Genomic DNA, 12,724 nt, shown 5'->3' with positions numbered 1-12,724 from the left:
TCCAGGCATGAGTGACAATCTATGAAGTATAAAAACAAGTTAATATCACTGACTAGAAGAGTAAATAGAAGGGGGCAGCTGTGTGACACAGTGGATAGAACCCTAGAGTTAAAAGGACTCAAGTCAAATCTGACCTCAAGTACTAGCTGTGTGAACTTGGATAAGTCACTTAAACCCAATGCCCCCCCACATACATCCCACCCCCCAAAAAGTAAATGGGATTGAAGTGTAAAAGACTGGAAAGATAGAAGGTAGACAGGTTATAAAGAACTTTGAATGTCAAACAGGATTTTGATCCTGGAGGGGATAGGGAGCCATTGAAGTTCATTTGAATGGGGGTGATATGGTCAAATCTGCACTTAAGATCAATTTAGCAGCTGAGTGGAATACGGATTGGAGTGGAGAGAGACTTGAGACAGGAAGACGAACCAGCAGCTAATGCTATAATTCAAGTTGGGGGGAGCAGCATCTATACCAGGGTGATGGCATTGGAAGGCAGTGTTAATTGCAAGCGTGGGGTAAATATAAGAGATTGAAAAGAACTTCACAACAGATTAGATATGGAGGTCAGGAGGTACTTAAAGGATGACAAAGGTTTCAAGCCTGAGTGACTGGGCTCTATATAAATATTAGCAATGAAGATGATGACATTAGGTCACTTAGAACCTTAGGGTATTTCTTTCCATCCTATTTTTCCTCACAATTTTCACCCCATTTAGCCTATTGCCCTTTACTACTCTAATTTATCCACTATTTTACCCTTCTATTTCTTAATCTACCCATCCTCTAAGAGTCCCTTGCTTATCTTCTCCCTCCACTCTTCACCTTTACCTGTCTTCCTAAGAGTTTTTCTCTTATTCCCTTACCTCTCCTAATTCTTATTCTATATACTATTCAATTCTCCCACCCTCTTATTTCTAAATTTAAAAGAATTTTATGCCTTTCTAAATGCATATGTTGTTCCTCTTTAACCCATTTCCAAATGAAAGTAAGGTCTCTTCCAATGCCCTCCCCATTTTCTTTCTTTCTTTCTTTCTTTCTTTCTTTCTTTCTTTCTTTCTTTCTTTCTTTCTTTCTTTCTTTCTTTCCTTCTTTCTTCTTTTCTTTCTTTCTTTTTTTTTAAGGTTTTTGCAAGGCAAACTGGGTTAAGTGGCTTGCCCAAGGCCCCACAGCTAGGTGATTATTAAGTGTCTGAGACCTGATTTGAACCCAGGTACTCCTGACTCCAGGGCCAGTGCCTTATCCACTATGTTACCTAGCTGCCCCCCCCCCCCCATTTTCTTCTAATGTATCAATTCTTCCTTTTAGATGTATGAGATAATTACTTTTTTCTCTCTCTTCAGTTTTATTTTTTAGAATCATCCCATCTGTGGCAGCTAGGTGGCACAGTGGATAGAGCACTGGCCTTGGAGTCAGGAGAACCCGAGTTCAAAAACGACCTCAGACACTTAATAATTAACTAGCTGTGTGACCTTGAACAAGTTATTTAACCCCATCACCTTACAAAAAAAAATCACCCCATCATGCATAGTTCAATCCAAGTTTTTCTTTCAAACTACCCAAATAATGAGTTAAGACTACCAATAACATTTTCACATATAATAAGTCAACAGTTTGACCTTATTAATTCCTTTATAATTAGTCTTTAATGCTTAACTTATATTTTCCCTGGAATTTTTATGTTGAATTTTTCCATTAAGTTCTGATTTTCTTTTTATCATAAATTCCTAAAAATCTTTCAATTTGTTAAATGTCCTTTTTTTTTCCCCATTCAGGATTAGACTTGACTTTTCTGGGTAGGTTTCCCTTGGTTGTAACCCCAAGCTCTTTTGCTTTATGAAATAGAGTTCCAATACTTAACAGTTCTTCAATGTAGAAATTGTTGGATCTTATGTAATCTTAATTGTAGCTCTGTGATATTTAAATTTTTTTCTTGTTGCAATATTTTCTTTTTTGAAATTTTGAATTTTGAAACTTGGCTATGCTATTTTTCTATTTTCCTTAAACCATCTCTTTCAGGTTGGATAGGTGGATTTTTTTCTATTTTTGCTTTAACTTCTTGGGGGTTTTTTTTAGGTTTTTGCAAGGCAAATGGGGTTAAGTGGCTTGCCCAAGGCCACACAGCTAGGTAATTATTAAGTGTCTAAGACCAGATTTGAACCCAGATACTCCTGACTCCAGGGCTGGTGCTTTATTCACTGCGCCACCTAGCCACACCCTGCTTTAACTGCTTGTTCTAGAACTTCAGAGCAATTTCCCCTTATAATTCCTTATATCAAGATTCTTATTTTGATTGTAACTTTCAGGTAGTTCAATGATTCTTACATGGTCTCTCCTTTAGTCCGTCCTCCAGATAAATTGTTTTTCTGGTGAAATGTTTCACATTCTCTTCTATTTCTTCATTCTTTTGATTTTGTTTTACTTCTTGGCGTCTAATAAAGTCATTAGCTTTCCTTGTCCAATTCTAGTCTTCAAGGAATTATTTTCTTCAGTTATTGATTCCCTTTTTTCCAGTTGATTTTCTTTACATAATTTTCTCAATTTTCTGATTGCTCTTATTTCTTCTAGTTTTTCCTTAATCTCTTTTGACTGATTTTAAAATCCTTTTTAAATTCTTTCAAGAACTCTTTTTGAAGTTGTAACATTTCTCATTAAAAAAAAAAAGGAGTGGCTTTTTTTTTTTAGGTCTACTATCTTCTTCCCCATAGTAGCTCTCTGTGGTTGACTTCTCTCTTTGCCTACTCACAAAATTTGCATTTTGTTTTATTCTTAGCAGTTTATTATAATCAGAGTCTAGTCCCAAGGTAAAGGGGATGACATCCCAGGCCTCTTGTTATTTTCTGAGCTCTGTCCCTGGGTTTAGCTTTGGGCACTCCTCTCCCTTAAGCCACAAGCAGCCCCAAATCCCCCTTTCTTCTCCCCCTCCCCCATGCTGATCAGCAAATATTCTTGTTTGCTGTGGTCCCTTTGGTGGCTGCAAACTTCAACTATCTTCTTTGCCCTGGAAACTGAAACTGCTCTTGCAACTGCCCAGTCAGCAGAGTCGTACCCCTCTGCTACCACACTCACCCAGAGTATGCTAGCTCCCTCTCTCCCAGAGATGCAGCTGGACATCTGCTATGGGAGATCGCCTCTAATCAGCCCAGCTGTGTTCAACAGTGTTCCTCAACAGTGGAGGGTCCTTCAGTCTTTTCCTACTCAGCATCCAACCCCACAGGGTCCTTGAAAGTTATTGAGACTGCCTCCCAGCCCAGGGCTTGCTGTTTGTTCATTCCATGGAGTCAGCCAGGGGGTGTTTGGACTTCACTCAGGCCAAACCTCCACCTTTGAGCATCAGCACCTGCCTGGGGCCCTCTCTAGAAGGGCATCTTCCTGATCCTAACTTTTACTTTTGCTATGTTCACTTTGAAGCAATATTTTATTTTTTGTGTAAGAAATTTGGAGAGTTGGGCAGTTAGGTGGTGCAGTGGATAGAGCACTGGCCCTGGAGTCAGGAGTACCTGGGTTCAAATCCGGTCTCAGACACTTAATAATGACCTAGCTGTGTGACCTTGGGAAAGCCACTTAACCCCATTTGCCTTGCAAAAACCTAAAAGAAAGGAAGAAAGAAAGAAATTTAGAGAGTCTAAAGTTTTCTGACCTACTCTGCCACCTTCCCAGAATCCTGTCTAAATATTACTTCAATTAACTAGTATCCTTCAGGATATCCATGTGACTAAGTGGATGGAGCACTGGAGCTGAAGTCAGGAAGAGAGTTCAAATCAAACCTCAGGCACTCACCTAGTTGTATGACACTGGGTATGTCACTTAACCCTGTTTGCCTCAATTTTTTTTTCATTTGTAAAATGATCTGGGGAAGGAAATGGCAAACCAATCCAGTATCTTTGCCAATAAAATTCCAAATGGGGTCAAGAAGAGTCCATCATGACTGAAAAATTATTCACAATAACAAAAAACACCCCTAAAAGGCATTAGAAAAGGTTTGTGAGAAAGAACTGTGTATCTTGTTTCCACAAGAATGAGAATATTGCAAGAATCATAGGTGGCTGTGTGAATAATACATTACAAAAGCCAGGTCTTTGTGGAAACTGAAAAGTTGCCAATCTCTTTGACAAGAAGAAGAAAGATAGACAAAAAGGACTAATTTGTGAGCTAAAAGCCCCTCACCAGATTTCTAGTCGCCTTTCTGGGAGGAAGGAAGACTGTGAATTGGTTCAAACTAGTGCACCTGCTTAGTGAGAGTCTGAGGGGAGGATGTGTCCTAAGAATGTACTCTCAATGATGAGAACCTATTAGGACTTAGAGGGGAGGAGCAGGGGTCTTCTGCCTTATATAATTTTGTACATTATGTGGATTCCGGGTGTCTCTCGCTAAGGAATACCCCTGTCTTGCAGGAGTCATTGATAAATGAATTAATTCTTCCCACACTCTGTAAACTAGTCTCCTTACTTTTGATATTTAGAGCTAATTGCTCCTTCCCATAAATCAGCATCATAACAGGAAAGTTTGGAGTAGCTCAGAACTGCTTGGACTATTTCTCCAGCTCTGCCTAGGGAGGAAAGTACACCCACCTTTTGATAACGGGTTAATTCTTGGAAACTTAAACCTTGACAACAGCATTTCTCTTTGAACTGGAGAGCAGCAAAACCCATCTAGGTGATCTATATAGACAAGACAAGCTATATCTGCCTAGCTTATAATAGCTTAATTTTTAATGTAATATTTAATATTTCAATATGTTTAATATTTTTATGTATTGCATTTTACATTTAATGTGATGTTTAATAAATTTTATTTGGATTGATGGATTGACTCATGAAGTCAGGATGTCAAAACAGTTGCAAAGCCTCTTCTGCTTTCCTTTATCATGACAGAGGAGCTTTGCCTCCATCAACTAAAGGTGAGAATGGACAGTAGTTGTCACTGGCGCTGTTGGTCAAGGAGGTTGATTCTTTCTAAGCCAATCAGGAATCATTCAGCTGAAGATTTCTATCAGCCAAGCTTTTCTAATGGTCACAGTTCAGCCAGAGCAGAGTTTTTCCTGTTGCTGTCACTTCAGTTTTCTCACATTCCTGTTAAGTTGCTATTGCTGCTTCCTCATTCCTAATGACTCATCTTTTACTCAAAAAGTCACAACTCCCCCCCACACTCTTAAAATCAATTATTGTTCAGTTGTCTGACTCTTTGTTATCACATGGAGCATAGCAGGCCAATATTGTCATGGAGTTTTCTTGGCAAGTATACTAGAGTAGTTTGCCATGCCATTCTCCAGGAAATTAAGGCAAATAGAAGTCAAGTGACTTGCCCAGAGTGATATAAGTTATTTCAGACCAGATCTGGAGTCAGGTCTTCCTGACTCCAGATCTAGAGCTCGATCCACTGAGCCAGCTAGCTATCCCCTCAAAAATCAATCGTCTCTTTTAAATTATACCTCCAAACCCAAATTTCTTATTTTCTTAGTTTTATCTCTTTAGTCATAAAACATGTAATATGCAAATTTACTGGCATATTTTATAGCTCTCAAGTCTTCTGACAGTCTTCTTTCTTTGGTGCCTTGACACTGTTTCTTTATATTCACATTTCTCTTGTTTTTAATAAAGAAAAGATTTATATATCTATTTATAATGCTAAGCTGTTCCCACACAATCAAGGGCTTGTTCCAAAAGTGTTAATGAGGAGATCCATGTCCTCATAATTACACCACAGATTATTAACTCTTCAAAGTTTTTCAAATCTCATCTGAAAACAATGTTTCTTTGTACACTTATACTAGCAATGTGTAGTGAAATAAGTTTTTCTCACATGAGATATCAAAATGTTCAGGATATCAAAATGTTCATCCATAATATCCTATATCACTTATCATTATAAGTCTCTTAGACAAAAACTTTTTCCTGCATTTTTAATCACTCTTTATCTTAAAGGGCAGTATATCTTATGCTATACTTATAAGAGGCTACTTTTAAGTTCATGGTTTTCGAGCAGTCTGGCATAATTGAGTTAGTTTTATAGTCAGGAAACTTAGGTTCATGTCTCAAACTCTTCCTACTAACATTATGTGACCCCTATGAAAGTTCACTCAACCTGTCTCTGTTTCCTTTATGTATAAAATAGGAGTAATATTTATACAACTTACTTTACAGGATTATTATAAGATGCTGTCTTTAAGCACTGTGCTACATTTACCTACCTTAGAGGGTTATTGTGGTAACCCAAGTTCCTACTGGTCTTCAAAGCTTTTATTTTTTTTTTTAAGTTTTTGCAAGGCAAATGGGCTTAAGTGGCTTGCCCAAAGCCACACAGCTAGGTAATTATTAAGTGTCTGAGACTGGATTTGAACCCAGGTACTCCTGACTCCAGGGCCGGTGCTTTATCCACTATGTCACCTAGACGCCCCCCAAAGCTCTTTCTAATCTGCCTTTCCTCTAAGTAATTTTATGTCCTATTATTGTCCACCTCCAATACTTTATCCCATCCCCACTGTACTTTATAAATGCTAACTTTATTCCTACCTCCTGGACTCTATATCAAGATGTTGCTCCTTTGTTTGGAATGCCCTGTCTTCATCTCTGTGGATATAATTCTGATGGTCCTTTAAGGTCTAATTCAAGTTGCACTTTCTCCTTAAAACCTTGACTGCTCCAGCCACATTGCTATCAGAACTTTCTCAGGACCTTGACAGTATTCAGACATCAAAATCTTAATTTCATTCAATCACTTTTTAATTATTTTTTTAGTTTGAGTTTGGAAGTAGAGAGGGTTGACACTGAATTATTAAATGAAGTCAATCAAATACATAAATGTCAACTATGTTGATTGACAGTTATAGGTTAGGTGGATAGAGGGCTAAAGGTGGAATCCAGAAGACCTGGGTTCAAATACTGCTTAAGATATTTGTGTGACCCAGATCATATCCCTTAATAATCTTGCTCAAAGGTCCCCTGCAGCTCTAAATTGATATTCTTATGAACAGAGAACTGTGGGTGACACAGAAGGAGGCTTGACCACAAGAATTTACAGTTTGGGTTAATTCCCATGAAATAATTACCCCCCCCCCAAAGAAAAAAAGCAATACAAAATTAAACTAAAATATTATATTACAAATATAAGCAAAAGGAATTTGAGGTATGAAGAAGGGAGATAAGGATAACCTGAGTATTGGGGAATAGTTCCATGAAGCTGACTTTGAAGAATCAATAATATTTGAATACATAAAGGGGAGGAAGTAGGGCTATTTCAGGTGGGAGGACCTAAGCAATGAAGAAGTAGTTAATAATGACAATAATAGCTAATATTTATTTCATGCTTTAAGGTTCAGAGTTAGGGTAAAGTTGATAGAGCACCGGCTCTGGAATTAGGAGGATCCAAGTTGAAATCTGACCTCAGATTCTTACTAGCTGTGTGACCTTGGGCAAGTCACCTTGATGCAGACTTAGGAATATAGGAAATTTGTAATTAGAAAATTTTGAAATCTTTTATGTTAAATTTTGTTAAAGTGCTCCTGAGATGTAAATTGACTCCTATTGTTCCATTGTTAAATGTAAAATTTGTGCCAGACTCCTCATTCCCAACCCCTCCAGCTTCCAACCTTTTTATCTGATTTAGGTCACATAAGTGGGGGGGGGGGAATTTCCCCTTTGCCCTAAGTAGCCAAATAATGGGCAAGACTATAAACCTGGCCTAAAATCCTGGGCCACTGCCCTTCCTGGCCCAGTCAGCTCTCCCTGGCCCAGTCAGCTCTCCCTGGCTGACTCTCTTTCTATCTCTGTCTTCTTTTTGTCTGTCTCTGTCTTGCCAAGCCTTTTGTTTATTCACTTCTGTCCTCAAAGTGCCTGTTGATTCTCTGAGAGAAGAAAACGTTTTTAATCTGTATAATTTGCAGCGATCTATAATAAATCATGAGTAGTTTTTTAAACCCTGGGGTTTATGTGAATTCATTCACTTTTCACTAACTCTCAATCTTCATTTAGAGACCCCAGTTCTCATCCACTACAACCTAACCTTGATTGCCTCATATCTAAGACCATCTCCAGTCATCCTGATTCATATCTGGGCACTGGATCCATATGACTCTGGAGGAGAAAGAGAAGCTGGTGATTTAGCATAGTCCCCTTTACTCAAATCCAATTGACATGCATGTCATGGCATCACCTCCATGATGTTATAATATTCTTCGAGAATGAAGGACAAACAATACTAAAGTTTACAAATATCTCATTTGATTTTCACAGGTAGGCATGGTTGATATTCCCAGGTAAAGATGAGGAAACTATATGCCAGAGACTGTGCTAGGTGCTAGAAAAAATGAAAATGAAACTAACTGCCCTCAAGAAGTTTACATTCTATGGGATGAGACAACATATAAATATGTATGTATGTGGGAAGGAGGAGAGGAAAAATGTGAAGGAGAGGAGCCTCTAAATGTATCTATAAATATATACATACAGACATATAATGATATATGTCATATTTCATATAATTGACTATATAACATAAAATGAGTATACATTTAAAAAAGGTAGTAAAAGTCAGGGAAGTGCTAGCAACTCAAGGAAGCTGGGAGGGTGACTATGTGGATAGAACACCAGACCCGGAGTCATGAATACAAATTCCTGAATTCAAATCCAGCCTCTGAGCCAGGGAAGTCACAACCATATTTGTCTCAGTTTTCTCCTCTGTAAATGAGCAGGAGAAGGAAATGGCAGACCACTCTGGAATCTTTGCCAAGAAAACTCCAAATGGGGTAATGACTGAATAGCAACATTAGCAACTGGGTAGGATCAGGAAAGGTCCCCTTGTAGGAAGCAGAACTCTGAAAGACACTAGAGATTCTAAGAGGCAGAAGTAAGGAGGGGGTAAAACATCCTTCATCATCAAAAAATGAGAGATAAACTGCCATGTTTGTTTTTACCAGTTTGCCTGGAGTATAAAGTGCTAAAGGCTGAAAAATTAGATGGGAACCAGGTTGCCAAGGCTTTAAACACCAAAGGAAATTATATTTTGTCCTAAAGATAGTAGAATGCCTCTGGGTGTGACAGGGAAGTGATATATTAAGGCTGAGTTTAAGAATATTGCTAAGTCAGTGGGGTAGAAGATGGAATAGAGAAGGGAGAGATTTAAGGAAGCATCCAGATGTTGTTCAACCTGAATTCTTGAAAAGGACCAATGATATCACAAAGGTATAATTTGTGCATGAATTAAGATAGAGATGCCCAAAATCATTAGTCTCAATCTCTCCTCCATAGTCATCCAACTACAGTGATAAGACAAAAGTCAAGATGACTTGGTGATGACCCATAATGTGGTGGGTGACCATGGCCTTTCTAAATTAGGTCTTTCCCATAATAGGTGAGAATGGATGAGATCCTGAACAAGGGAGTTGGCTGTGTGAGTGGAGAGCTAGGATTGATGTGAGAGATGTTGGAGTCATAGAATCAACCAGCCTGGGCAACTGAACACATGGAAAATCATGGATGACTCCGAGGTAATGACTTGAGGACTCAGAAACATTATGTGGTCTTTGATTTAAAAAAAAAAAGAATTTCTAATGAAGGGTGAATTTTTTGGGAAAAATAAATTTTGTTTTAGATGCGGTGACTTTGATTTTCCTACAGGATATCCAGTTCAAAATGTCCTATGGGCATCCAGTAATTAAGCACAATTGTAGAATAATTTTGGAGCATGAGAGGGTGAGTTCATGGGATAATGAGTGAGTTTAATTCAAAAGGTTTTTGTTGTGGTCATTTGCATAGGAAATAAGCTTGAATAGGTGGAGGATGTAGCTACATGATGGAGCTTCTTGAAAGCAAGACAAAGCAAGTTAGCTGGATGGGGTGGTAGTAGGATCATTGCAGGCTTTGAGATGGGGAAAAATATGACAGTAACATTTAATGAAGATTACTCTGGTATCATTATTTAGAAAGGGCTAGAAGACCAAATGTCAAAAATTGTGAAGGTTAACTTCCTAGGAAAGTGGCTGCTATAATGGAGAAGAAAAGCTGGAGAGAAGTAAGAACTGTAGGAATCCATAAAGATTTAATGAGAAGATGAATATAGACAATGAAGGTGATGATCTCACATTTATTATGTTAGAATATACTCTTCTTGAGAGCAAGGGCTGTTTTATCGCTCTATTTTTAATAACTCTAGCCCTTAACATAGTGTCCAGCATACAATAGGTGCTAAATGTTTGTTGACTGTCTGACTAGTAATAGTTTATATTTATTCTCTTTTAAAATGTATGTTGCTTGAGAGCAGAGACTGTTTTTTTGCCTCTACTTTTATCCTCAGCCCTTAGCACATAATAAATCTTTCATAAATATTTTTTTTAAAAACTGACTGGGTCACCTTTATTATACTGCTTACATTTTACAGAATACTTTATTCACCACCACCTTCCTTGGAATTTGTATCACCTAGATGAGTTTTCTTTCCAAAACCCCCATTTGCTAGAGGCTCCTCTCCTTCACATTTTCCCTCTCCCCCTACTAAGCCTCCCCCCAAAACCTACTACCTTACATTTGTTTTATCTATCTACAAGTGGATGATAATGGGTATCGGTATTTGGATGCTGAGCAGAGGTGAGTATTTCCTCGTGGCTGGCCCTCATCATCATGTGGGTGATGCCACTCATTCTCAGTTCTGCTCTTTAGTTGTGACTTTCTTGAAATGTTCTTTGGTTCCAACCTTTGGGGAGGGAGGGGAAGGTTTTTCTTTCAATCCTACATAAGAATGAAGGTGATTAACTCAGAAAGACTACTTCAGCTCCTTTACAGACCCTCCCCCACTAGGAGCTATTTCAATTTTGTTATGTTCATAGTGTCTGTCATAGTACCAGTACACAGTAGGTACTTCACAATACTTGCTTGCTTAAACATGGTAAAGTAGGTAGTGAATATATGGTTATCTTCATTTTACACAGGTAGAAATTGAACCATAGAACCTAGTCTAGAGTTGTGTGGTAAGGAGAGATTCTAGGAATCTAGCCTAGGTCTTATGATTCTTGGGTCTATTTCTCTTTCCATTTATAACACACTGCCTTCCAGGGAGGGATATACACAAAGGAGTCAATAAGATACATATTAAGAATTTCTTGGTCTTGATGATCCAAAAGAATGCCAAGATAATCACCTCCAGAGAAAGAACTAATAGAATCTAAATGCAGATTGATGCAAACTTTTTTTTTCTTGTTTTTTTTGTTTTTTGGTTTGTGGTTTTTTAAAACATGACTAACATGGAAATATATTTTGTATGACTGTAAATATATAATCTATATTACATAGCTTGCCTTCTTAATAATTGGGGGAAGGGACAATTGGTCAAAGGCTATGAACAGGCAATTTCCAGATGAAGAAATTAAAGTTGTAGTTATTTTTAAAAATGCTCTAAATCATTGATTAGAGAAATGCAAATTAAAGCTACAACTATGTTGCAGGCGATGTGGGGAAAACTGGGACACTAATGCATGGTTGGTGGAGTTATGAACTGATCCAACCATTCTGGAGAACATTTTGGAACTATACCCAAAGGGCAATAAAGCTGTGTATATCCTTTGATCCAGCAATACCACTTACTAGATTAGTATCCCAAAAAGAACACTAAAAAAGGGGAAAAGACCCACATATACAGAAATATTTATGGTAACTTTTTGTAGTGGCAAAGAATTGGAAATTGAGGGAATGTCCATCAATAAGGGACCAGTTGAACAAATTATGGTATATGAATATGGTGGAGTAATATTGTTTTGGAAAAAATCATGAGCAGATGGACTTCAGAAAAACCTGGAAAGACTTGGCTGATGCTGAGTGAAGTGAGCAGAATCAAGAGAACATTAAATATATTCTCAGTAACACTGTGAGATGATCGACCATGATGGATGCAGTTCCTCTCAGCAGTTCAGTAATCAAGGAAAATTCTAAAACTTGTGATAGAAAATGCTATCCATATCCAGAGGGGAAAAAACTATGGAATTTAAATAAAGAGCCAAGTATATTATGTTCACTTTTTTAAAGTATTTTATCTTTTATGTTTTTTCTTTCTTTCACAGGGGTTTCCCCCCTTAGTTCTAATTCTTCTTTCACAACTTGACTAATATGGAAATATAGTAAATATGATTGTACATGTGCAACCTATATCAGGTTACTCTCTATGAGGAGGGAGATGGGAAGGGAAAGTGGTAGAAAAATATGCAACCCCAAAATTTACAAGATTAATGTTGAAAACTATCTTTGCATGTAATTGGGGAAAAAATAAAAAGGAAAAAATAAAGGGGAGAAAGTTTAAAATTATTTTTTTAAATGTTTGTGGGGGGGTGGCTAGGTGGCACAGTGGATAAAGCACCAGCCCTGGAGTCAGGGATACCTGGGTTCAAATCTGGTCTCAGACACTTAATAATTACCTAGCTGTGTGGCCTTGGGCAAGCCACTTAACCCCATTTGCCCTGCAAAAACCTGAAAAAAAATGTTTGTGGGGCAACTTGGTGGTGTAGTGGATAGAGTACTGGCCCTAGATTCAGGAGTACCTGAGTACAAATCCAGCCTCAGACACTTAATAATTACCTAGCTGTGTGGCTTTGGGCAAGCCACTTAACCTCATTGCCTTGCCAAAAAAAAAAAACTAAAAAAAAAAAGTTTAAAATTTTTACATGTAATTGGAAAAAAAATTTTAATTTTTTAAAGAACTGCTTGTCTTATGACCCAAAGTAGAAATGTGCAGGTTCAGCTTT

Source organism: Macrotis lagotis, chromosome 3 (assembly GCF_037893015.1).
Source record: "Macrotis lagotis isolate mMagLag1 chromosome 3, bilby.v1.9.chrom.fasta, whole genome shotgun sequence".
NCBI classification, from domain to species: Eukaryota; Metazoa; Chordata; class Mammalia; order Peramelemorphia; family Peramelidae; genus Macrotis; species Macrotis lagotis.
Note: the sequence above shows the minus strand (reverse complement) of the source record.